Raw genomic sequence first — 27,870 nt, forward strand, 5'->3', positions numbered from 1 at the left:
CTGTGCTGAGTACGCTGCCCCTCTCTGGAGCCTCAGATCAGTTGTGCCTGTGCTGAAAAAATACTGCCTTGCTCTGGTGCCTCAGATGCCATGTCATCAGTTGTGCCTTTGCCGAGAATACTGCCACCCGCTTGTGCCTCTGATTCCATGTCATCAGTTGTGCCTGTGCCGAGAATGCTGCCCCCCTCTGGTGCCTCAGATGCCATGTCATCAGTTGTGCCCATGCTGAGTATACTGCCCCCTCTGGTGCAGGGGATACCATGCCATCAGTGGTGCCTGTGCTGACAATGCTGCCCCTTTGGTGCCTCAGATGCTATGCCATCTGTTGTGCCTGTGCTGATAAGGCTGCGCCCATCAGGAGCCTCAGATGCCATGTCATCTGTTGTGCCTGTACTGGGAATGCTGCCCCCCTCTAGTGCCTCAGATACCAGGTCATTAATTGTGCCCATACAGAGTATACTGCCCCCTCTGGTGCATCAGGTACCATGCCATCAGTGGTGCCTGTGCTGACAATGCTGCCCCTTTGGTGCCTCAGATGCTATGCCATCTGTTGTGCCTGTGCTGATAAGGCTGCACCCATCAGGAGCCACAGATGCCATGTCATCTATTGTACTGGGAATGCTGCCCCCTGGTGCCTCAGATACCATGTCATTAAGTGTGCCCATGCTGAGTATACTGCCCCCTTTGGTGCATCAGATATCATGCCATCAGTTGTGCCTGTGTTGAGAATGCTGCCCCGGTCTGGTGCCACAGGCACCGTGCCATCATTTGTGCCTGTGCTGAGAATGCTGTCCTCCTCTGAAGCCTCAAATACCATGTCATCAGTTGTGCCTGTGCCGAGAATGCTGCCTCCCTCTGGTGCCTCAGATGCCATGTCATCAGTTGTGCCTGTGCCGTGAAAGCTGCCCCCCTCTGGTGCCACAAATAGCATGCCATCAGTTATGCCTGTGCTGAGAATGCTGCACTCCTCTGGTTCCTCAGATGCCATGTCATTAATTGTGCCCATACTGAGTATCCTGCCCCCTCTGATGCATCAGATACCATGCCATCAGTGGTGCCTGTGCTGACAATGCTGCCCCTTTGGTGCCTCAGATGCTATGCCATCTGTTGTGCCTGTGCTGATAAGGCTTCACCCATCAGGAGCTTCAGATGCCATGTCATCTGTTGTACCTGTACTGGGAATGCTGCCCCCTGGTGCCTCAGATACCATGTCATTAAGTGTGCCCATGCTGAGTATGCTGCCCCCTTTGGTGCATCAGATACCATGCCATCAGTTGTGCCTGTGTTGAGAATGCTGCCCCCGTCTGGTGCCACAGGCACCGTGCCAGCATTTGTGCCTGTGCCGAGAATGCTGCCCCCTCTGGTGCCTCAGATGCCACGTAATCAGTTGTGCCTGTGCTGAGAATGCTGCACTCCTCTGGTTCCTCAGATGCCATGTCATTAATTGTGCCCATACTGAGTATCCTGCCCCCTTTGGTGCATCAGATACCATGCCATCAGTTGTGCCTGTGTTGAGAATGCTGCCCCCGTCTGGTGCCACAGGCACCGTGCCATCATTTGTGCCTGTGCTGAGAATGCTGTCCTCCTCTGGTTCCTCAGATGCCATGTCATTAATTGTGCCCATACTGAGTATCCTGCCCCCTCTGGTGCATCAGATACCATGCCATCAGTGGTGCCTGTGCTGACAATGCTGCCCCTTTGGTGCCTCAGATGCTATGCCATCTGTTGTGCCTGTGCTGATAAGGCTGCACCCATCAGGAGCCTCAGATGCCATGTCATCTGTTGTACCTGTACTGGGAATGCTGCCCCCTGGTGCCTCAGATACAATGTCATTAAGTGTGCCCATGCTGTGTATACTGCCCCCTTTGGTGCATCAGATACCATGCCATCAGTTGTGCCTGTGCTGACAATGCTGCCCCCCCTGGTGCCTCTGATGCCATATCATCAGTTGTGCGTGTGTTGAGAATGCTGCCCCCGTCTGGTGCCACAGGCACCGTGCCATCATTTGTGCCTGTGCTGAGAATGCTGTCCTCCTCTGAAGCCTCAGATACCATGTCATCAGTTGTGCTGTGCCGAGAATGTTGCCCCCCTCTGGTGCCTCACATGCCATGTCATCAGTTGTGCCTGTGCCGAAAATACTGCCTCGCTCTGGTGCCTCCGATGCCATGTCATCAGTTGTGCCTTTGCCGAGAATACTGCCGCCTGCTTGTGCCTCTGATGCCATGTTATCAGTTGTGCCTGTGCCGAGAATGCTGCCCCACTCTGGTGCCTCAGATGCCATGTCATCAGTTGTGCCTGTGGTGAGAATCCTGCCCCCTCTGGTGTCTGGTGCCTCAGATGCCATGTCATCAGTTGTGCCTGTGCTGAGAACGCTGCCCCTGTCTGGAGCCTCAGATGCCATGTCATCAGTTGTGCCTGTGCCGAGAATGCTGCCCCCCTCTGGTGCCTCAGATGCCATGTCATCAGTTGTGCCTGTGGTGAGAATCCTGCCCCCTCTGGTGCCTCAAATCAGTTGTGCCTGTGCCGAAAAAATACTGCCTTGCTCTGGTGCCTCAGATGCCATGTCATCAGTTGTGCCTTTGCCGAGAATACTGCCGCCCGCTTGTGCCTCTGATGCCGTATCATCAGTTGTGCCTGTGCCGAGAATGCTGCCCCCATCTGGTGCCTCAGATGCCATGTCATCAGTTGTGCCTGTGCTGAGTACGCTGCCCCTCTCTGGAGCCTCAGATCAGTTGTGCCTGTGCTGAAAAAATACTGCCTTGCTCTGGTGCCTCAGATGCCATGTCATCAGTTGTGCCTTTGCCGAGAATACTGCCACCCGCTTGTGCCTCTGATGCCATGTCATCAGTTGTGCCTGTGCCGAGAATGCTGCCCCCCTCTGGTGCCTCAGATGCCATGTCATCAGTTGTGCCCATGCTGAGTATACTGCCCCCTCTGGTGCAGGGGATACCATGCCATCAGTGGTGCCTGTGCTGACAATGCTGCCCCTTTGGTGCCTCAGATGCTATGCCATCTGTTGTGCCTGTGCTGATAAGGCTGCGCCCATCAGGAGCCTCAGATGCCATGTCATCTGTTGTGCCTGTACTGGGAATGCTGCCCCCCTCTAGTGCCTCAGATACCATGTCATTAATTGTGCCCATACAGCGTATACTGCCCCCTCTGGTGCATCAGATACCATCCCATCAGTGGTGCCTGTGCTGACAATGCTGCCCCTTTGGTGCCTCAGGTGCTATTCCATCTGTTGTGCCTGTGCTGATAAGGCTGCACCCATCAGGAGCCTCAGATGCCATGTCATCTATTGTACTGGGAATGCTGCCCCCTGGTGCCTCAGATACCATGTCATTAAGTGTGCCCATGCTGAGTATACTGCCCCCTTTGGTGCATCAGATACCATGCCATCAGTTGTGCCTGTGTTGAGAATGCTGCCCCCGTCTGGTGCCACAGGCACCGTGCCAGCATTTGTGCCTGTGCCGAGAATGCTGCCCCTCTGGTGCCTCAGATGCCACGTAATCAGTTGTGCCTGTGCTGAGAATGCTGCACTCCTCTGGTTCCTCAGATGCCATGTCATTAATTGTGCCCATACTGAGTATCCTGCCCCCTTTGGTGCATCAGATACCATGCCATCAGTTGTGCCTGTGTTGAGAATGCTGCCCCCGTCTGGTGCCACAGGCACCGTGCCATCATTTGTGCCTGTGCTGAGAATGCTGTCCTCCTCTGAAGCCTCAGATGCCATGTCATCAGTTGTGCCTGTGTCGAGAAAGCTGCCCCCCACTGGTGCCACAAATAGCATGCCATCAGTTATGCCTGTGCTGAGAATGCTGCACTCCTCTGGTTCCTCAGATGCCATGTCATTAATTGTGCCCATACTGAGTATCCTGCCCCCTCTGGTGCATCAGATACCATGCCATCAGTGGTGCCTGTGCTGACAATGCTGCCCCTTTGGTGCCTCAGATGCTATGCCATCTGTTGTGCCTGTGCTGATAAGGCTGCACCCATCAGGAGCCTCAGATGCCATGTCATCTGTTGTACCTGTACTGGGAATGCTGCCCACTGGTGCCTCAGATACCATGTCATTAAGTGTGCCCATGCTGTGTATACTGCCCCCTTTGGTGTATCAGATACCATGCCATCAGTTGTGCCTGTGCTGACAATGCTGCCCCCCTCTGGTGCCTCTGATGCCATATCATCAGTTGTGCGTGTGTTGAGAATGCTGCCCCCGTCTGGTGCCACAGGCACCGTGCCATCATTTGTGCCTGTGCTGAGAATGCTGTCCTCCTCTGAAGCCTCAGATACCATGTCATCAGAGTTGCCTGTGCTGAGAATACTGCCACCCGCTTGTGCCTCTGATGCCGTATCATCAGTTGTGCCTGTGCCGAGAATGCTGCCCCCATCTGGTGCCTCAGATGCCATGTCATCAGTTGTGCCTGTGCTGAGTACGCTGCCCCTCTCTGGAGCCTCAGATCAGTTGTGCCTGTGCTGAAAAAATACTGCCTTGCTCTGGTGCCTCAGATGCCATGTCATCAGTTGTGCCCATGCTGAGTATACTGCCCCCTCTGGTGCAGGGGATACCATGCCATCAGTGGTGCCTGTGCTGACAATGCTGCCCCTTTGGTGCCTCAGATGCTATGCCATCTGTTGTGCCTGTGCTGATAAGGCTGCGCCCATCAGGAGCCTCAGATGCCATGTCATCTGTTGTGCCTGTACTGGGAATGCTGCCCCCCTCTAGTGCCTCAGATACCATGTCATTAATTGTGCCCATACAGAGTATACTGCCCCCTCTGGTGCATCAGATACCATGCCATCAGTGGTGCCTGTGCTGACAATGCTGCCCCTTTGGTGCCTCAGATGCTATGCCATCTGTTGTGCCTGTGCTGATAAGGCTGCACCCATCAGGAGCCTCAGATGCCATGTCATCTATTGTACTGGGAATGCTGCTCCCTGGTGCCTCAGATACCATGTCATTAAGTGTGCCCATGCTGAGTATACTGCCCCCTTTGGTGCATCAGATACCATGCCATCAGTTGTGCCTGTGTTGAGAATGCTGCCCCCGTCTGGTGCCACAGGCACCGTGCCAGCATTTGTGCCTGTGCCGAGAATGCTGCCCCCTCTGGTGCCTCAGATGCCACGTAATCAGTTGTGCCTGTGCTGAGAATGCTGCACTCCTCTGGTTCCTCAGATGCCATGTCATTAATTGTGCCCATACTGAGTATCCTGCCCCCTTTGGTGCATCAGATACCATGCCATCAGTTGTGCCTGTGTTGAGAATGCTGCCCCCGTCTGGTGCCACAGGCACCGTGCCATCATTTGTGCCTGTGCTGAGAATGCTGTCCTCCTCTGATTCCTCACATGCCATGTCATTAATTGTGGCCATACTGAGTATCCTGCCCCCTCTGGTGCATCAGATACCATGCCATCAGTGGTGCCTGTGCTGACAATGCTGCCCCTTTGGTGCCTCAGATGCTATGCCATCTGTTGTGCCTGTGCTGATAAGGCTGCACCCATCAGGAGCCTCAGATGCCATGTCATCTGTTGTACCTGTACTGGGAATGCTGCCCCCTGGTGCCTCAGATACAATGTCATTAAGTGTGCCCATGCTGTGTATACTGCCCCCTTTGGTGCATCAGATACCATGCCATCAGTTGTGCCTGTGCTGACAATGCTGCCCCCCCCTGGTGCCTCTGATGCCATATCATCAGTTGTGCGTGTGTTGAGAATGCTGCCCCCGTCTGGTGCCACAGGCACCGTGCCATCATTTGTGCCTGTGCTGAGAATGATGTCCTCCTCTGAAGCCTCAGATACCATGTCATCAGTTGTGCTGTGCCGAGAATGCTGCCCCCCTCTGGTGCCTCAGATGCCATGTCATCAGTTGTTCCTGTGCCGAAAATACTGCCTCGCTCTGGTGCCTCAGATGCCATGTCATCAGTTGTGCCTTTGCCGAGAATACTGCTGCCCGCTTGTGCCTCTGATGCCATGTTATCAGTTGTGCCTGTGCCGAGAATGCTGCCCCACTCTGGTGCCTCAGATGCCATGTCATCAGTTGTGCCTGTGGTGAGAATCCTGCCCCCTCTGGTGTCTGGTGCCTCAGATGCCATGTCATCAGTTGTGCCTGTGCTGAGAACGCTGCCCCTGTCTGGAGCCTCAGATGCCATGTCATCAGTTGTGCCTGTGCCGAGAATGCTGCCCCCCTCTGGTGCCTCAGATGCCATGTCATCAGTTGTGCCTGTGGTGAGAATCTTGCCCCCTCTGGTGCCTCATATCAGTTGTGCCTGTGCCGAAAAAATACTGCCTTGCTCTGGTGCCTCAGATGCCATGTCATCAGTTGTGCCTTTGCCGAGAATACTGCCGCCCGCTTGTGCCTCTGATGCCGTATCATCAGTTGTGCCTGTGCCGAGAATGCTGCCCCCATCTGGTGCCTCAGATGCCATGTCATCAGTTGTGCCTGTGCTGAGTACGCTGCCCCTCTCTGGAGCCTCAGATCAGTTGTGCCTGTGCTGAAAAAATACTGCCTTGCTCTGGTGCCTCAGATGCCATGTCATCAGTTGTGCCTTTGCCGAGAATACTGCCACCCGCTTGTGCCTCTGATGCCATGTCATCAGTTGTGCCTGTGCCGAGAATGCTGCCCCCCTCTGGTGCCTCAGATGCCATGTCATCAGTTGTGCCCATGCTGAGTATACTGCCCCCTCTGGTGCAGGGGATACCATGCCATCAGTGGTGCCTGTGCTGACAATGCTGCCCCTTTGGTGCCTCAGATGCTATGCCATCTGTTGTGCCTGTGCTGATAAGGCTGCGCCCATCAGGAGCCTCAGATGCCATGTCATCTGTTGTGCCTGTACTGGGAATGCTGCCCCCCTCTAGTGCCTCAGATACCATGTCATTAATTGTGCCCATACAGAGTATACTGCCCCCTCTGGTGCATCAGGTACCATGCCATCAGTGGTGCCTGTGCTGACAATGCTGCCCCTTTGGTGCCTCAGATGCTATGCCATCTGTTGTGACTGTGCTGATAAGGCTGCACCCATCAGGAGCCACAGATGCCATGTCATCTATTGTACTGGGAATGCTGCCCCCTGGTGCCTCAGATACCATGTCATTAAGTGTGCCCATGCTGAGTATACTGCCCCCTTTGGTGCATCAGATATCATGCCATCAGTTGTGCCTGTGTTGAGAATGCTGCCCCGGTCTGGTGCCACAGGCACCGTGCCATCATTTGTGCCTGTGCTGAGAATGCTGTCCTCCTCTGAAGCCTCAAATACCATGTCATCAGTTGTGCCTGTGCCGAGAATGCTGCCTCCCTCTGGTGCCTCAGATGCCATGTCATCAGTTGTGCCTGTGCCGAGAAAGCTGCCCCCCTCTGGTGCCACAAATAGCATGCCATCAGTTATGCCTGTGCTGAGAATGCTGCACTCCTCTGGTTCCTCAGATGCCATGTCATTAATTGTGCCCATACTGAGTATCCTGCCCCCTCTGATGCATCAGATACCATGCCATCAGTGGTGCCTGTGCTGACAATGCTGCCCCTTTGGTGCCTCAGATGCTATGCCATCTGTTGTGCCTGTGCTGATAAGGCTTCACCCATCAGGAGCTTCAGATGCCATGTCATCTGTTGTACCTGTACTGGGAATGCTGCCCCCTGGTGCCTCAGATACCATGTCATTAAGTGTGCCCATGCTGAGTATACTGCCCCCTTTGGTGCATCAGATACCATGCCATCAGTTGTGCCTGTGTTGAGAATGCTGCCCCCGTCTGGTGCCACAGGCACCGTGCCAGCATTTGTGCCTGTGCCGAGAATGCTGCCCCCTCTGGTGCCTCAGATGCCACGTAATCAGTTGTGCCTGTGCTGAGAATGCTGCACTCCTCTGGTTCCTCAGATGCCATGTCATTAATTGTGCCCATACTGAGTATCCTGCCCCCTTTGGTGCATCAGATACCATGCCATCAGTTGTGCCTGTGTTGAGAATGCTGCCCCCGTCTGGTGCCACAGGCACCGTGCCATCATTTGTGCCTGTGCTGAGAATGCTGTCCTCCTCTGGTTCCTCAGATGCCATGTCATTAATTGTGCCCATACTGAGTATCCTGCCCCCTCTGGTGCATCAGATACCATGCCATCAGTGGTGCCTGTGCTGACAATGCTGCCCCTTTGGTGCCTCAGATGCTATGCCATCTGTTGTGCCTGTGCTGATAAGGCTGCACCCATCAGGAGCCTCAGATGCCATGTCATCTGTTGTACCTGTACTGGGAATGCTGCCCCCTGGTGCCTCAGATACAATGTCATTAAGTGTGCCCATGCTGTGTATACTGCCCCCTTTGGTGCATCAGATACCATGCCATCAGTTGTGCCTGTGCTGACAATGCTGCCCCCCCTGGTGCCTCTGATGCCATATCATCAGTTGTGCGTGTGTTGAGAATGCTGCCCCCGTCTGGTGCCACAGGCACCGTGCCATCATTTGTGCCTGTGCTGAGAATGCTGTCCTCCTCTGAAGCCTCAGATACCATGTCATCAGTTGTGCTGTGCCGAGAATGCTGCCCCCCTCTGGTGCCTCACATGCCATGTCATCAGTTGTGCCTGTGCCGAAAATACTGCCTCGCTCTGGTGCCTCAGATGCCATGTCATCAGTTGTGCCTTTGCCGAGAATACTGCCGCCTGCTTGTGCCTCTGATGCCATGTTATCAGTTGTGCCTGTGCCGAGAATGCTGCCCCACTCTGGTGCCTCAGATGCCATGTCATCAGTTGTGCCTGTGGTGAGAATCCTGCCCCCTCTGGTGTCTGGTGCCTCAGATGCCATGTCATCAGTTGTGCCTGTGCTGAGAACGCTGCCCCTGTCTGGAGCCTCAGATGCCATGTCATCAGTTGTGCCTGTGCCGAGAATGCTGCCCCCCTCTGGTGCCTCAGATGCCATGTCATCAGTTGTGCCTGTGGTGAGAATCCTGCCCCCTCTGGTGCCTCATATCAGTTGTGCCTGTGCCGAAAAAATACTGCCTTGCTCTGGTGCCTCAGATGCCATGTCATCAGTTGTGCCTTTGCCGAGAATACTGCCGCCCGCTTGTGCCTGTGATGCCGTATCATCAGTTGTGCCTGTGCCGAGAATGCTGCCCCCATCTGGTGCCTCAGATGCCATGTCATCAGTTGTGCCTGTGCTGAGTACGCTGCCCCTCTCTGGAGCCTCAGATCAGTTGTGCCTGTGCTGAAAAAATACTGCCTTGCTCTGGTGCCTCAGATGCCATGTCATCAGTTGTGCCTTTGCCGAGAATACTGCCACCCGCTTGTGCCTCTGATGCCATGTCATCAGTTGTGCCTGTGCCGAGAATGCTGCCCCCCTCTGGTGCCTCAGATGCCATGTCATCAGTTGTGCCCATGCTGAGTATACTGCCCCCTCTGGTGCAGGGGATACCATGCCATCAGTGGTGCCTGTGCTGACAATGCTGCCCCTTTGGTGCCTCAGATGCTATGCCATCTGTTGTGCCTGTGCTGATAAGGCTGCGCCCATCAGGAGCCTCAGATGCCATGTCATCTGTTGTGCCTGTACTGGGAATGCTGCCCCCCTCTAGTGCCTCAGATACCATGTCATTAATTGTGCCCATACAGCGTATACTGCCCCCTCTGGTGCATCAGATACCATCCCATCAGTGGTGCCTGTGCTGACAATGCTGCCCCTTTGGTGCCTCAGGTGCTATTCCATCTGTTGTGCCTGTGCTGATAAGGCTGCACCCATCAGGAGCCTCAGATGCCATGTCATCTATTGTACTGGGAATGCTGCCCCCTGGTGCCTCAGATACCATGTCATTAAGTGTGCCCATGCTGAGTATACTGCCCCCTTTGGTGCATCAGATACCATGCCATCAGTTGTGCCTGTGTTGAGAATGCTGCCCCCGTCTGGTGCCACAGGCACCGTGCCAGCATTTGTGCCTGTGCCGAGAATGCTGCCCCTCTGGTGCCTCAGATGCCACGTAATCAGTTGTGCCTGTGCTGAGAATGCTGCACTCCTCTGGTTCCTCAGATGCCATGTCATTAATTGTGCCCATACTGAGTATCCTGCCCCCTTTGGTGCATCAGATACCATGCCATCAGTTGTGCCTGTGTTGAGAATGCTGCCCCCGTCTGGTGCCACAGGCACCGTGCCATCATTTGTGCCTGTGCTGAGAATGCTGTCCTCCTCTGAAGCCTCAGATGCCATGTCATCAGTTGTGCCTGTGTCGAGAAAGCTGCCCCCCACTGGTGCCACAAATAGCATGCCATCAGTTATGCCTGTGCTGAGAATGCTGCACTCCTCTGGTTCCTCAGATGCCATGTCATTAATTGTGCCCATACTGAGTATCCTGCCCCCTCTGGTGCATCAGATACCATGCCATCAGTGGTGCCTGTGCTGACAATGCTGCCCCTTTGGTGCCTCAGATGCTATGCCATCTGTTGTGCCTGTGCTGATAAGGCTGCACCCATCAGGAGCCTCAGATGCCATGTCATCTGTTGTACCTGTACTGGGAATGCTGCCCACTGGTGCCTCAGATACCATGTCATTAAGTGTGCCCATGCTGTGTATACTGCCCCCTTTGGTGTATCAGATACCATGCCGTCAGTTGTGCCTGTGCTGACAATGCTGCCCCCCTCTGGTGCCTCTGATGCCATATCATCAGTTGTGCGTGTGTTGAGAATGCTGCCCCCGTCTGGTGCCACAGGCACCGTGCCATCATTTGTGCCTGTGCTGAGAATGCTGTCCTCCTCTGAAGCCTCAGATACCATGTCATCAGAGTTGCCTGTGCTGAGAATACTGCCACCCGCTTGTGCCTCTGATGCCATCTCATCAGTTGTGCCTGTGCCGAAAAAATACTGCCTCGCTCTGGTGTCTCAGATGCCATGTCATCAGTTGTGCCTTTGCCGAGAATACTGCCGCCTGCTTGTGCCTCTGAGTCCATGTCATCAGTTGTGCCTGTGCCGAGAATGCTGCCCCCCTCTGGTGCCTCAGATGCCATGTCATCAGAGTTGCCTGTGCTGAGAATACTGTCACCCGCTTGTGCCTCTGATGCCATCTCATCAGTTGTGCCTGTGCCGAAAAAATACTGCCTCGCTCTGGTGTCTCAGATGCCATGTCATCAGCTGTGCCTTTGCCGAGAATACTGCCGCCTGCTTGTGCCTCTGAGTCCATGTCATCAGTTGTGCCTGTGCCGAGAATGCTGCCCCCCTCTGGTGCCTCAGATGCCATGCCAACAGTTGTGCCTGTGCTGAGTACGCTGCCCCTCTCTGGAGCCTCAGATGCCATGTCATCAGTTGTGCCTGTGCCGAGAAGGCTGCCCCCCTCTGGTGCCTCAGATGCCATGTCATCAGTTGTACTGCCTGTGCTGAGAAAGCTGCCCCCTCTGGTGCCACAAATAGCATGCCATCAGTTATGCCTGTGCTGAGAATGCTGCACTCCTCTGGTTCCTCAGATGCCATGTCATTAATTGTGCCCATACTGAGTATACTGCCCCCTCTGGTGCAGCGGATACCATGCCATCAGTGGTGCCTGTGCTGACAATGCTGCCCCTTTGGTGCCTCAGATGCTATGCCATCTGTTGTGCCTGTGCTGATAAGGCTGCGCCCATCAGGAGCCTCAGATGCCATGTCATCTGTTGTGCCTGTACTGGGAATGCTGCCCCCCTCTAGTGCCTCAGATACCATGTCATTTATTGTGCCCATACGGAGTATACTGCCCCCTCTGGTGCATCAGATACCATGCCATCAGTGGTGCCTGTGCTGACAATGCTGCCCCTTTGGTGCCTCAGATGCTATGCCATCTGTTATGCCTGTTCTGATAAGGCTGTGCACATCAGGAGCCTCAGATGCCATGTCATCTGTTGTACCTGTACTGGGAATGTTGCCCCCTGGTGCCTCAGATACCATGTCAATAAGTGTGCCAATACTGAGTATACTGCCCCCTCTGGTGCATCAGATACCATGCCATCAGTTGTGCATGTGCTGACAATGCTGCCCCCCTATGGTGCCTCAGATGCCATATCATCAGTTGTGCCTGTGTTGAGAATGCTGCCCCCGTCTGGTGCCACAGGCACCGTGCCAGCATTTGTGCCTGTGCTGAGAATGCTGTCCTCCTCTGAAACTCAGATACCATGTCATTAGTTGTGCCTGTGCCGAGAATGCTGCCCCCTCTGGTGCCTCAGATGCCACATAATCAGTTGTGCCTGTGCTGAGAATGCTGCCTCTCTCTGGAGCCTCAGATGCCATGTCATCAGTTGTGCCTGTGTCGAGAATGCTCCCCCCCTCTGGTGCCTCAGATGCCATGTCATCGGTTGTGCCTGTGCCGATAATACTGCCTCTCTCTGGTGCCTCAGATGCCATGTCATCAGTTGTGCCTTTGCCGAGAATACTGCCGCCCGCTTGTGCCTCTGATGCCATGTCATCAGTTGTGCCTTTGCCGAGAATGCTGCCTCCCTCTGGTGCCTCAGATGCCATGTCATCAGTTTTGCCTGTGACGAAAATACTGCCTCGCTCTGGTGCCTCAGATGCCATGTCATCAGTTGTGCCTGTGCTGCGTACGCTGCCCCTCTCTTGAGCGTCAGTTATGCCTTTGCCGAGAATACTGCCGCCCGCTTGTGCCTCAGATGCCATGTCATCAGTTGTGCCTGTGGTGAAAATCCTGCCCCCTCTGGTGCCTCAGATGCTATGTCATCAGTTGTGCCTGTGCCAAAAAAATACTGCCTCGCTCTGGTGCCTCAGCTGCCATGTCATCAGTTGTCCCTTTACCGAGAATACTGCCGCCCGCTTGTGCCTCTGATGCCATGTCATCAGGTGTGCCTTTGCCGAGAATGCTGCCCCCCTCTGGTGCCTCAGATGCCATGTCATCAGTTGTGCCTGTGCTGAGTACGCTGCCCCTCTCTGGAGCCTCAGATGCCATGTCATCAGTTGTGCCTGTGCCGAGAAAGCTGCCCCCTATGGTGCCAAAAATAGCATGCCATCAGTTATGCCTGTGCTGAGAATGCTGCACTCCTCTGGTTCCTCAGATGCCATGTCATTAATTGTGCCCATACTGAGTATACTGCCCCCTCTGGTGCATCAGATACCATGCCATCAGTGGTGCCTGTGCTGACAATGCTGCCCCTTTGGTGCCTCAGATGCTATGCCATCTGTTGTGCCTGTGCTGAAAGGCTGCGCCCATCAGGAGCCTCAAATGCCATGTCATCTGTTGTGCCTGTACTGGGAATGCTGCCCCCCCCTCTAGTGCCTCAGATACCATGTCATTAATTGTGCCCATACTGGGTATACTGCCCCCTCTGGTGCATCAGATACCATGCCATCAGTGGTGCCTGTGCTGACAATGCTGCCCCTTTGGTGCCTCAGATGCTATGCCATCTGTTGTGCCTGTGCTGAGAATGCTGCCCCACTCTGGTGCCTCAGATGCCATGTCATCAGTTGTGCCTGTGGTGAGAATCCTGCCCCCTCTGGTGTCTGGTGCCTCAGATGCCATGTCATCAGTTGTGCCTGTGCTGAGAACGCTGCCCCTGTCTGGAGCCTCAGATGCCATGTCATCAGTTGTGCCTGTGCCGATAATGCTGCCCCCCTCTGGTGCCTCAGATGCCATGTCATCAGTTGTGCCTGTGGTGAGAATCCTGCCCCCTCTGGTGCCTCATATCAGTTGTGCCTGTGCCGAAAAAATACTGCCTTTCTCTGGTGCCTCAGATGCCATGTCATCAGTTGTGCCTTTGCCGAGAATACTGCCGCCCGCTTGTGCCTCTGATGCCTTATCATCAGTTGTGCCTGTGCCGAGAATGCTGCCCCCATCTGGTGCCTCAGATGCCATGTCATCAGTTGTGCCTGTGCTGAGTACGCTGCCCCTCTCTGGAGCCTCAGATCAGTTGTGCCTGTGCTGAAAAAATACTGCCTTGCTCTGGTGCCTCAGATGCCATGTCATCAGTTGTGCCTTTGCCGAGAATACTGCCACCCGCTTGTGCCTCTGATGCCATGTCATCAGTTGTGCCTGTGCAGAGAATGCTGCCCCCCTCTGGTGCCTCAGATGCCATGTCATCAGTTGTGCCCATGCTGAGTATACTGCCCCCTCTGGTGCAGGGGATACCATGCCATCAGTGGTGCCTGTGCTGACAATGCTGCCCCTTTGGTGCCTCAGATGCTATGCCATCTGTTGTGCCTGTGCTGATAAGGCTGCGCCCATCAGGAGCCTCAGATGCCATGTCATCTGTTGTGCCTGTACTGGGAATGCTGCCCCCCTCTAGTGCCTCAGATACCATGTCATTAATTGTGCCCATACAGAGTATACTGCCCCCTCTGGTGCATCAGATACCATGCCATCAGTGGTGCCTGTGCTGACAATGCTGCCCCTTTGGTGCCTCAGATGCTATGCCATCTGTTGTGCCTGTGCTGATAAGGCTGCACCCATCAGGAGCCTCAGATGCCATGTCATCTATTGTACTGGGAATGCTGCCCCCTGGTGCCTCAGATACCATTTCATTAAGTGTGCCCATGCTGAGTATACTGCCCCCTTTGGTGCATCAGATACCATGCCATCAGTTGTGCCTGTGTTGAGAATGCTGCCCCCGTCTGGTGCCACAGGCACCGTGCCAGCATTTGTGCCTGTGCCGAGAATGCTGCCCCCTCTGGTGCCTCAGATGCCACGTAATCAGTTGTGCCTGTGCTGAGAATGCTGCACTCCTCTGGTTCCTCAGATGCCATGTCATTAATTGTGCCCATACTGAGTATCCTGCCCCCTTTGGTGCATCAGATACCATGCCATCAGTTGTGCCTGTGTTGAGAATGCTGCCCCCGTCTGGTGCCACAGGCACCGTGCCATCATTTGTGCCTGTGCTGAGAATGCTGTCCTCCTCTGATTCCTCAGATGCCATGTCATTAATTGTGGCCATACTGAGTATCCTGCCCCCTCTGGTGCATCAGATACCATGCCATCAGTGGTGCCTGTGCTGACAATGCTGCCCCTTTGGTGCCTCAGATGCTATGCCATCTGTTGTGCCTGTGCTGATAAGGCTGCACCCATCAGGAGCCTCAGATGCCATGTCATCTGTTGTACCTGTACTGGGAATGCTGCCCCCTGGTGCCTCAGATACAATGTCATTAAGTGTGCCCATGCTGTGTATACTGCCCCCTTTGGTGCATCAGATACCATGCCATCAGTTGTGCCTGTGCTGACAATGCTGCCCCCCCCTGGTGCCTCTGATGCCATATCATCAGTTGTGCGTGTGTTGAGAATGCTGCCCCCGTCTGGTGCCACAGGCACCGTGCCATCATTTGTGCCTGTGCTGAGAATGATGTCCTCCTCTGAAGCCTCAGATACCATGTCATCAGTTGTGCTGTGCCGAGAATGCTGCCCCCCTCTGGTGCCTCAGATGCCATGTCATCAGTTGTTCCTGTGCCGAAAATACTGCCTCGCTCTGGTGCCTCAGATGCCATGTCATCAGTTGTGCCTTTGCCGAGAATACTGCTGCCCGCTTGTGCCTCTGATGCCATGTTATCAGTTGTGCCTGTGCCGAGAATGCTGCCCCACTCTGGTGCCTCAGATGCCATGTCATCAGTTGTGCCTGTGGTGAGAATCCTGCCCCCTCTGGTGTCTGGTGCCTCAGATGCCATGTCATCAGTTGTGCCTGTGCTGAGAACGCTGCCCCTGTCTGGAGCCTCAGATGCCATGTCATCAGTTGTGCCTGTGCCGAGAATGCTGCCCCCCTCTGGTGCCTCAGATGCCATGTCATCAGTTGTGCCTGTGGTGAGAATCTTGCCCCCTCTGGTGCCTCATATCAGTTGTGCCTGTGCCGAAAAAATACTGCCTTGCTCTGGTGCCTCAGATGCCATGTCATCAGTTGTGCCTTTGCCGAGAATACTGCCGCCCGCTTGTGCCTCTGATGCCGTATCATCAGTTGTGCCTGTGCCGAGAATGCTGCCCCCATCTGGTGCCTCAGATGCCATGTCATCAGTTGTGCCTGTGCTGAGTACGCTGCCCCTCTCTGGAGCCTCAGATCAGTTGTGCCTGTGCTGAAAAAATACTGCCTTGCTCTGGTGCCTCAGATGCCATGTCATCAGTTGTGCCTTTGCCGAGAATACTGCCACCCGCTTGTGCCTCTGATTCCATGTCATCAGTTGTGCCTGTGCCGAGAATGCTGCCCCCCTCTGGTGCCTCAGATGCCATGTCATCAGTTGTGCCCATGCTGAGTATACTGCCCCCTCTGGTGCAGGGGATACCATGCCATCAGTGGTGCCTGTGCTGACAATGCTGCCCCTTTGGTGCCTCAGATGCTATGCCATCTGTTGTGCCTGTGCTGATAAGGCTGCGCCCATCAGGAGCCTCAGATGCCATGTCATCTGTTGTGCCTGTACTGGGAATGCTGCCCCCCTCTAGTGCCTCAGATACCAGGTCATTAATTGTGCCCATACAGAGTATACTGCCCCCTCTGGTGCATCAGGTACCATGCCATCAGTGGTGCCTGTGCTGACAATGCTGCCCCTTTGGTGCCTCAGATGCTATGCCATCTGTTGTGCCTGTGCTGATAAGGCTGCACCCATCAGGAGCCACAGATGCCATGTCATCTATTGTACTGGGAATGCTGCCCCCTGGTGCCTCAGATACCATGTCATTAAGTGTGCCCATGCTGAGTATACTGCCCCCTTTGGTGCATCAGATATCATGCCATCAGTTGTGCCTGTGTTGAGAATGCTGCCCCGGTCTGGTGCCACAGGCACCGTGCCATCATTTGTGCCTGTGCTGAGAATGCTGTCCTCCTCTGAAGCCTCAAATACCATGTCATCAGTTGTGCCTGTGCCGAGAATGCTGCCTCCCTCTGGTGCCTCAGATGCCATGTCATCAGTTGTGCCTGTGCCGAGAAAGCTGCCCCCCTCTGGTGCCACAAATAGCATGCCATCAGTTATGCCTGTGCTGAGAATGCTGCACTCCTCTGGTTCCTCAGATGCCATGTCATTAATTGTGCCCATACTGAGTATCCTGCCCCCTCTGATGCATCAGATACCATGCCATCAGTGGTGCCTGTGCTGACAATGCTGCCCCTTTGGTGCCTCAGATGCTATGCCATCTGTTGTGCCTGTGCTGATAAGGCTTCACCCATCAGGAGCTTCAGATGCCATGTCATCTGTTGTACCTGTACTGGGAATGCTGCCCCCTGGTGCCTCAGATACCATGTCATTAAGTGTGCCCATGCTGAGTATACTGCCCCCTTTGGTGCATCAGATACCATGCCATCAGTTGTGCCTGTGTTGAGAATGCTGCCCCCGTCTGGTGCCACAGGCACCGTGCCAGCATTTGTGCCTGTGCCGAGAATGCTGCCCCCTCTGGTGCCTCAGATGCCACGTAATCAGTTGTGCCTGTGCTGAGAATGCTGCACTCCTCTGGTTCCTCAGATGCCATGTCATTAATTGTGCCCATACTGAGTATCCTGCCCCCTTTGGTGCATCAGATACCATGCCATCAGTTGTGCCTGTGTTGAGAATGCTGCCCCCGTCTGGTGCCACAGGCACCGTGCCATCATTTGTGCCTGTGCTGAGAATGCTGTCCTCCTCTGGTTCCTCAGATGCCATGTCATTAATTGTGCCCATACTGAGTATCCTGCCCCCTCTGGTGCATCAGATACCATGCCATCAGTGGTGCCTGTGCTGACAATGCTGCCCCTTTGGTGCCTCAGATGCTATGCCATCTGTTGTGCCTGTGCTGATAAGGCTGCACCCATCAGGAGCCTCAGATGCCATGTCATCTGTTGTACCTGTACTGGGAATGCTGCCCCCTGGTGCCTCAGATACAATGTCATTAAGTGTGCCCATGCTGTGTATACTGCCCCCTTTGGTGCATCAGATACCATGCCATCAGTTGTGCCTGTGCTGACAATGCTGCCCCCCCTGGTGCCTCTGATGCCATATCATCAGTTGTGCGTGTGTTGAGAATGCTGCCCCCGTCTGGTGCCACAGGCACCGTGCCATCATTTGTGCCTGTGCTGAGAATGCTGTCCTCCTCTGAAGCCTCAGATACCATGTCATCAGTTGTGCTGTGCCGAGAATGTTGCCCCCCTCTGGTGCCTCACATGCCATGTCATCAGTTGTGCCTGTGCCGAAAATACTGCCTCGCTCTGGTGCCTCCGATGCCATGTCATCAGTTGTGCCTTTGCCGAGAATACTGCCGCCTGCTTGTGCCTCTGATGCCATGTTATCAGTTGTGCCTGTGCCGAGAATGCTGCCCCACTCTGGTGCCTCAGATGCCATGTCATCAGTTGTGCCTGTGGTGAGAATCCTGCCCCCTCTGGTGTCTGGTGCCTCAGATGCCATGTCATCAGTTGTGCCTGTGCTGAGAACGCTGCCCCTGTCTGGAGCCTCAGATGCCATGTCATCAGTTGTGCCTGTGCCGAGAATGCTGCCCCCCTCTGGTGCCTCAGATGCCATGTCATCAGTTGTGCCTGTGGTGAGAATCCTGCCCCCTCTGGTGCCTCATATCAGTTGTGCCTGTGCCGAAAAAATACTGCCTTGCTCTGGTGCCTCAGATGCCATGTCATCAGTTGTGCCTTTGCCGAGAATACTGCCGCCCGCTTGTGCCTCTGATGCCGTATCATCAGTTGTGCCTGTGCCGAGAATGCTGCCCCCATCTGGTGCCTCAGATGCCATGTCATCAGTTGTGCCTGTGCTGAGTACGCTGCCCCTCTCTGGAGCCTCAGATCAGTTGTGCCTGTGCTGAAAAAATACTGCCTTGCTCTGGTGCCTCAGATGCCATGTCATCAGTTGTGCCTTTGCCGAGAATACTGCCACCCGCTTGTGCCTCTGATGCCATGTCATCAGTTGTGCCTGTGCCGAGAATGCTGCCCCCCTCTGGTGCCTCAGATGCCATGTCATCAGTTGTGCCCATGCTGAGTATACTGCCCCCTCTGGTGCAGGGGATACCATGCCATCAGTGGTGCCTGTGCTGACAATGCTGCCCCTTTGGTGCCTCAGATGCTATGCCATCTGTTGTGCCTGTGCTGATAAGGCTGCGCCCATCAGGAGCCTCAGATGCCATGTCATCTGTTGTGCCTGTACTGGGAATGCTGCCCCCCTCTAGTGCCTCAGATACCATGTCATTAATTGTGCCCATACAGCGTATACTGCCCCCTCTGGTGCATCAGATACCATCCCATCAGTGGTGCCTGTGCTGACAATGCTGCCCCTTTGGTGCCTCAGGTGCTATTCCATCTGTTGTGCCTGTGCTGATAAGGCTGCACCCATCAGGAGCCTCAGATGCCTTGTCATCTATTGTACTGGGAATGCTGCCCCCTGGTGCCTCAGATACCATGTCATTAAGTGTGCCCATGCTGAGTATACTGCCCCCTTTGGTGCATCAGATACCATGCCATCAGTTGTGCCTGTGTTGAGAATGCTGCCCCCGTCTGGTGCCACAGGCACCGTGCCAGCATTTGTGCCTGTGCCGAGAATGCTGCCCCTCTGGTGCCTCAGATGCCACGTAATCAGTTGTGCCTGTGCTGAGAATGCTGCACTCCTCTGGTTCCTCAGATGCCATGTCATTAATTGTGCCCATACTGAGTATCCTGCCCCCTTTGGTGCATCAGATACCATGCCATCAGTTGTGCCTGTGTTGAGAATGCTGCCCCCGTCTGGTGCCACAGGCACCGTGCCATCATTTGTGCCTGTGCTGAGAATGCTGTCCTCCTCTGAAGCCTCAGATGCCATGTCATCAGTTGTGCCTGTGTCGAGAAAGCTGCCCCCCACTGGTGCCACAAATAGCATGCCATCAGTTATGCCTGTGCTGAGAATGCTGCACTCCTCTGGTTCCTCAGATGCCATGTCATTAATTGTGCCCATACTGAGTATCCTGCCCCCTCTGGTGCATCAGATACCATGCCATCAGTGGTGCCTGTGCTGACAATGCTGCCCCTTTGGTGCCTCAGATGCTATGCCATCTGTTGTGCCTGTGCTGATAAGGCTGCACCCATCAGGAGCCTCAGATGCCATGTCATCTGTTGTACCTGTACTGGGAATGCTGCCCACTGGTGCCTCAGATACCATGTCATTAAGTGTGCCCATGCTGTGTATACTGCCCCCTTTGGTGTATCAGATACCATGCCATCAGTTGTGCCTGTGCTGACAATGCTGCCCCCCTCTGGTGCCTCTGATGCCATATCATCAGTTGTGCGTGTGTTGAGAATGCTGCCCCCGTCTGGTGCCACAGGCACCGTGCCATCATTTGTGCCTGTGCTGAGAATGCTGTCCTCCTCTGAAGCCTCAGATACCATGTCATCAGAGTTGCCTGTGCTGAGAATACTGCCACCCGCTTGTGCCTCTGATGCCATCTCATCAGTTGTGCCTGTGCCGAAAAAATACTGCCTCGCTCTGGTGTCTCAGATGCCATGTCATCAGTTGTGCCTTTGCCGAGAATACTGCCGCCTGCTTGTGCCTCTGAGTCCATGTCATCAGTTGTGCCTGTGCCGAGAATGCTGCCCCCCTCTGGTGCCTCAGATGCCATGTCATCAGAGTTGCCTGTGCTGAGAATACTGCCACCCGCTTGTGCCTCTGATGCCATCTCATCAGTTGTGCCTGTGCCGAAAAAATACTGCCTCGCTCTGGTGTCTCAGATGCCATGTCATCAGCTGTGCCTTTGCCGAGAATACTGCCGCCTGCTTGTGCCTCTGAGTCCATGTCATCAGTTGTGCCTGTGCCGAGAATGCTGCCCCCCTCTGGTGCCTCAGATGCCATGCCAACAGTTGTGCCTGTGCTGAGTACGCTGCCCCTCTCTGGAGCCTCAGATGCCATGTCATCAGTTGTGCCTGTGCCGAGAAGGCTGCCCCCCTCTGGTGCCTCAGATGCCATGTCATCAGTTGTACTGCCTGCGCTGAGAAAGCTGCCCCCTCTGGTGCCACAAATAGCATGCCATCAGTTATGCCTGTGCTGAGAATGCTGCACTCCTCTGGTTCCTCAGATGCCATGTCATTAATTGTGCCCATACTGAGTATACTGCCCCCTCTGGTGCAGCGGATACCATGCCATCAGTGGTGCCTGTGCTGACAATGCTGCCCCTTTGGTGCCTCAGATGCTATGCCATCTGTTGTGCCTGTGCTGATAAGGCTGCGCCCATCAGGAGCCTCAGATGCCATGTCATCTGTTGTGCCTGTACTGGGAATGCTGCCCCCCTCTAGTGCCTCAGATACCATGTCATTTATTGTGCCCATACGGAGTATACTGCCCCCTCTGGTGCATCAGATACCATGCCATCAGTGGTGCCTGTGCTGACAATGCTGCCCCTTTGGTGCCTCAGATGCTATGCCATCTGTTATGCCTGTTCTGATAAGGCTGTGCACATCAGGAGCCTCAGATGCCATGTCATCTGTTGTACCTGTACTGGGAATGTTGCCCCCTGGTGCCTCAGATACCATGTCAATAAGTGTGCCAATACTGAGTATACTGCCCCCTCTGGTGCATCAGATACCATGCCATCAGTTGTGCATGTGCTGACAATGCTGCCCCCCTATGGTGCCTCAGATGCCATATCATCAGTTGTGCCTGTGTTGAGAATGCTGCCCCCGTCTGGTGCCACAGGCACCGTGCCAGCATTTGTGCCTGTGCTGAGAATGCTGTCCTCCTCTGAAACTCAGATACCATGTCATTAGTTGTGCCTGTGCCGAGAATGCTGCCCCCTCTGGTGCCTCAGATGCCACATAATCAGTTGTGCCTGTGCTGAGAATGCTGCCCCTCTCTGGAGCCTCAGATGCCATGTCATCAGTTGTGCCTGTGTCGAGAATGCTCCCCCCCTCTGGTGCCTCAGATGCCATGTCATCGGTTGTGCCTGTGCCGATAATACTGCCTCGCTCTGGTGCCTCAGATGCCATGTCATCAGTTGTGCCTTTGCCGAGAATACTGCCGCCCGCTTGTGCCTCTGATGCCATGTCATCAGTTGTGCCTTTGCCGAGAATGCTGCCTCCCTCTGGTGCCTCAGATGCCATGTCATCAGTTTTGCCTGTGACGAAAATACTGCCTCGCTCTGGTGCCTCAGATGCCATGTCATCAGTTGTGCCTGTGCTGCGTACGCTGCCCCTCTCTTGAGCGTCAGTTATGCCTTTGCCGAGAATACTGCCGCCCGCTTGTGCCTCAGATGCCATGTCATCAGTTGTGCCTGTGGTGAAAATCCTGCCCCCTCTGGTGCCTCAGATGCTATGTCATCAGTTGTGCCTGTGCCAAAAAAATACTGCCTCGCTCTGGTGCCTCAGCTGCCATGTCATCAGTTGTCCCTTTACCGAGAATACTGCCGCCCGCTTGTGCCTCTGATGCCATGTCATCAGGTGTGCCTTTGCCGAGAATGCTGCCCCCCTCTGGTGCCTCAGATGCCATGTCATCAGTTGTGCCTGTGCTTAGTACGCTGCCCCTCTCTGGAGCCTCAGATGCCATGTCATCAGTTGTGCCTGTGCCGAGAAAGCTGCCCCCCTATGGTGCCAAAAATAGCATGCCATCAGTTATGCCTGTGCTGAGAATGCTGCACTCCTCTGGTTCCTCAGATGCCATGTCATTAATTGTGCCCATACTGAGTATACTGCCCCCTCTGGTGCATCAGATACCATGCCATCAGTGGTGCCTGTGCTGACAATGCTGCCCCTTTGGTGCCTCAGATGCTATGCCATCTGTTGTGCCTGTGCTGAAAGGCTGCGCCCATCAGGAGCCTCAAATGCCATGTCATCTGTTGTGCCTGTACTGGGAATGCTGCCCCCCCCTCTAGTGCCTCAGATACCATGTCATTAATTGTGCCCATACTGGGTATACTGCCCCCTCTGGTGCATCAGATACCATGCCATCAGTGGTGCCTGTGCTGACAATGCTGCCCCTTTGGTGCCTCAGATGCTATGCCATCTGTTGTGCCTGTGCTGATAAGGCTGCACCCATCAGGAGCCTCAGATGCCATGTCATCTATTGTACTGGGAATGCTGCCCCCTGGTGCCTCAGATACCATGTCATTAAGTGTGCCCATGCTGAGTATACTGCCCCCTTTGGTGCATCAGATACCATGCCATCGGTTGTGCCTGTGTTGAGAATGCTGCCCCGGTCTGGTGCCAGAGGCACCGTGCCATCATTTGTGCCTGTGCTGAGAATGCTGTCCTCCTCTGAAGCCTCAAATACCATGTCATCAGTTGTGCCTGTGCCGAGAATGCTGCCTCCCTCTGGTGCCTCAGATGCCATGTCATCAGTTGTGCCTGTGCCGAGAAAGCTGCCTCCCTGTGGTGCCACAAATAGCATGCCATCAGTTATGCCTGTGCTGAGAATGCTGCACTCCTCTGGTTCCTCAGATGCCATGTCATTAATTGTGCCCATACTGAGTATCCTGCCCCCTCTGGTGCATCAGATACCATGCCATCAGTGGTGCCTGTGCTGACAATGCTGCCCCTTTGGTGCCTCAGATGCTATGCCATCTGTTGTGCCTGTGCTGATAAGGCTGCACCCATCAGGAGCCTCAGATGCCATGTCATCTGTTGTACCTGTACTGGGAATGCTGCCCCCTGGTGCCTCAGATACAATGTCATTAAGTGTGCCCATGCTGTGTATACTGCCCCCTTTGGTGCATCAGATACCATGCCATCAGTTGTGCCTGTGCTGACAATGCTGCCCCCCCCTGGTGCCTCTGATGCCATATCATCAGTTGTGCGTGTGTTGAGAATGCTGCCCCCGTCTGGTGCCACAGGCACCGTGCCATCATTTGTGCCTGTGCTGAGAATGCTGTCCTCCTCTGAAGCCTCAGATACCATGTCATCAGTTGTGCTGTGCCGAGAATGCTGCCCCCCTCTGGTGCCTCAGATGCCATGTCATCAGTTGTGCCTGTGCCGAAAATACTGCCTCGCTCTGGTGCCTCAGATGCCATGTCATCAGTTGTGCCTTTGCCGAGAATACTGCCGCCCGCTTGTGCCTCTGATGCCATGTCATCAGTTGTGCCTTTGCCGAGAATGCTGCCTCCCTCGGGTGCCTCAGATGCCATGTCATCAGTTTTGCCTGTGCCGAAAATACTGCCTCGCTCTGGTGCCTCAGATGCCATGTCATCAGTTGTGCCTGTGCTGAGTACGCTGCCCCTCTCTGGAGCCTCAGATGCCATGTCATCAGTTATGCCTTTGCCGAGAATACTGCCGCCCGCTTGTGCCTCTGATGCCATGTCATCAGTTGTGCCTTTGCCGAGAATACTGCCGCCCGCTTGTGCCTCCGATGCCATGTCATCAGTTGTGCCTTTGCCGAGAATGCTGCCTCCCTCTGGTGCCTCAGATGCCATGTGATTAGTTGTGACTGTGCTGAGAATGCTGTCCCCCTCTGGTGTACAAATGCCAAGTCATCAGTTGTGCCTGTGCTGAGAATGGTACCCCCCTCTGGTGCCTCAGATGCCTTATGATTAGTTGTGACTGTGCTGAGAATGCTGCCCCCTCTGGTGTCTCAGATGCCAAGTCATCAGTTGTGCCTTTGCTAAAAATACTGGCCCCCCTCTGGTGCCACAGACACCGTGCCATCAGTTGTGACTCTGCTGAGAATGCTGCCCCCATCTGGAGCCTCAAAAGCCATGTCATCAGTTGTGCATGTGCTGAGAATACCACCCCCTCTCATGCCTCAGATGCCATGTCATCAGTTGTGCCTTTGCCGAGAATGCTGCCTCCCTCTGGTGTCTCAAATGCCAAGTCCTCAGTTGTGCCTGTGCTGAGAATAGTAACCCCCTCTGGTGCCTCAGATGCCATATGATTAGTTGTGACTGTGCTGAGAATGCTGCCCCCTCTGGTGTCTCAGATGCCTAGTCATCAGTTGTGCCTTTGCTGAAAATGCTGCCCCCCCTCTGGTGCCACAGACACCGTGCCATCAGTTGTGCCTCTGCTGAGAATGCTGCCCCCATCTGGAGCCTCAAAAGCCATGTCATCAGTTGTGCATGTGCTGAGAATACCTCCCCCTCTCATGCCTCAGATGCCATGTCATCAGTTGGGCCTGTGCTGAGATCGCTGCCCCCCTGTGGTGCCTCAGATACCATGTCATCAGTTGTGATTGTGCTAAGAATCCTGCCCCCTCTGGTGCCTCAGATGCCATGTCATCAGTTGTGCCTTTGCCAAGAATGCTGCCCCCCTCTGGTGCCTCAGATGCCATGCCATCAGTTGTGCCTGTGCTGAGAATGCTGCTCCTCTCTGGTGTCTCACATGCCATGTCATCAGTTATCCCTGTGTTGAGAATGCTGCCCCCTCCCTGGTGCCTCGGATGCCATGTCATCCGTTGTGCCTGTGCTGAGAACGCTGCCCCCCTCTGGAGCCTCAGATATCATGTCATCAGTTGTGCTAGTGCTGAGAATACTGCCGCCCGCTTGTGCCTCAGATGCCATGTCATCAGTTGTGCCTGTGTTGAGAACGCTGCCCCGTCTGGTGCCACAGGCACCGTGCCATCAGTTGTGCCTGTGCTGAGAATGCAGCCCCCCTCTGGTGCCTCAGATGCCATGTCATCAATTGTGCCTGTGCTGTGAACGCTGCCCCTCTATGGAGCCTCAGATGCGATGTCATCAGTTGTACCTGTACCGAGAATACTGCCGCCCGATTGTGCCTCTGATGCCATGTCATCAGTTGTGCCTGTGCCGAGAAGGCTGCCCCCCTCTGGTGCCTCAGATGCCATGTCATCAGTTGTGCCTGTGCTGAGAAAGCTGCCCTCTATGGAGCCTCAGATGCGATGTCATCAGTTGTACCTGTGCCGAAAATGCTGCCCCCCTCTGGTGCCTCAGTTGCCATGTCATCAGTTGTGCCTGTGCTGAGAATGCTGCCCCTCTCTGAAGCCTCAGATGCCATGTCATCAGTTGTGCCTGTGCCGAGAATGCTGCCCCCTCTGGTGTCTCAGATGCCAAGTCATCAGTTGTGCCTTTGCTAAAAATACTGGCCCCCCTCTGGTGCCACAGACACCGTGCCATCAGTTGTGACTCTGCTGAGAATGCTGCCCCCATCTGGAGCCTCAAAAGCCATGTCATCAGTTGCGCATGTGCTGAGAATACCACCCCCTCTCATGCCTCAGATGCCATGTCATCAGTTGTGCCTTTGCCGAGAATGCTGCCTCCCTCTGGTGTCTCAAATGCCAAGTCATCAGTTGTGCCTGTGCTGAGAATAGTAACCCCCCTCTGGTGCCTCAGATGCCATATGATTAGTTGTGACTGTGCTGAGAATGCTGCCCCCTCTGGTGTCTCAGATGCCTAGTCATCAGTTGTGCCTTTGCTGAAAATGCTGCCCCCCCTCTGGTGCCACAGACACCGTGCCATCAGTTGTGCCTCTGCTGAGAATGCTGCCCCCATCTGGAGCCTCAAAAGCCATGTCATCAGTTGTGCATGTGCTGAGAATACCTCCCCCTCTCATGCCTCAGATGCCATGTCATCAGTTGGGCCTGTGCTGAGAACGCTGCCCCCCTGTGGTGCCTCAGATACCATGTCATCAGTTGTGATTGTGCTAAGAATCCTGCCCCCTCTGGTGCCTCAGATGCCATGTCATCAGTTGTGCCTTTGCCAAGAATGCTGCCCCCCTCTGGTGCCTCAGATGCCATGCCATCAGTTGTGCCTCTGCTGAGAATGCTGCCCCACTCTGGTGTGTCACATGCCATGTCATCAGTTGTACCCGTGTTGAGAATGCTGCCCCCTCCCTGGTGCCTCGGATGCCATGTCATCGTTTGTGCCTGTGCTGAGAACGCTGCCCCTCTCTGGAGCCTTAGATGCCATGTCATCAGTTGTGCCTGTGCCGAGAATGCTGCCCCCTCTGGTGCCTCACATGCCATGTCATCAGTTGTGCCTGTGGTGAGAATCCTGCCCCCTCTGGTGCCTCAGATGCCATGTCATCAGTTGTGCCTGTGCCGAAAATACTACCTCGCTCTGGTGTCTCAGATGCCATGTCATCAGTTGTGCCTTTGCCGAGAATACTGCTGCCCGCTTGTGCCTCTGATGCCATCTCATCAGTTGTGCCTGTGTCGAAAATACTGCCTCGCTCTGGTGCCTCAGATGCCATGTCATCAGTTGAGCCTTTGCCGAGAATACTGCTGCCCGCTTGTGCCTCTGATGCCATGTCATCAGTTGTGCCTGTTCCGAGAATGCTGCCCCCCTCTGGTGCCTCAGATGCCATGTCATCAGTTGTGCCTGTGCTGAGAACGCTGCCCCTCTCTGGAGCCTCAGATGCCATGTCATCAGCTGTGCCTGTGCCGAGAAGGCTGCCCCCCTCTGGTGCCTCAGTTGCCATGTCATCAGTTGTGCCCGGACTGAGAACGCTGCCCCTCTCTGGAGCCTCAGATGCCATGCCATCAGTGGTGCCTGTGCTGACAATGCTGCCCCCCTATGGTGCCTCAGATGCCATATCATCAGTTGTGCCTGTTTTGAGAACGCTGCCCCTGTCTGGTGCCACAGGCACCGTGTCATCAGTTGTGCCTGTGCTGAGAATGCAGCACCCATCTGAAGCCTCAGATGCCATGCTATCTTTTGTGCCTGTGCTGAGAATGCTCTCATCCTCTGAAGCCTCAGATACCATGTCATCAGTTGTGCCTGTGCCGAGAATGCTGCCCCCCTCTGGTGCCTCAGATGCCATGTCATCAGTTGTGCCTGTGGTGAGAATCCTGCCCCCTCTGGTGCCTCAGATGCCATGACATCAGTTGTGCCTGTGCTGAGAATGCTGCCCCCCTCTGGTGCCTCAGATGCCATGTCATCAGTTGTGCCTGTGCCGAAAATACTACCTCGCTCTGGTGTCTCAGATGCCATGTCATCAGTTGTGCCTTTGCCGAGAATACTGCTGCCCGCTTGTGCCTCTGATGCCATCTCATCAGTTGTGCCTGTGTCGAAAATACTGCCTCGCTCTGGTGCCTCAGATGCCATGTCATCAGTTGAGCCTTTGCCGAGAATACTGCTGCCCGCTTGTGCCTCTGATGCCATGTCA

The sequence above is a fragment of the Ambystoma mexicanum genome, chromosome 1q (assembly GCF_040938575.1).
Source record: "Ambystoma mexicanum isolate Mex_15411 chromosome 1q, UKY_AmexF1_1, whole genome shotgun sequence".
NCBI classification, from domain to species: Eukaryota; Metazoa; Chordata; class Amphibia; order Caudata; family Ambystomatidae; genus Ambystoma; species Ambystoma mexicanum.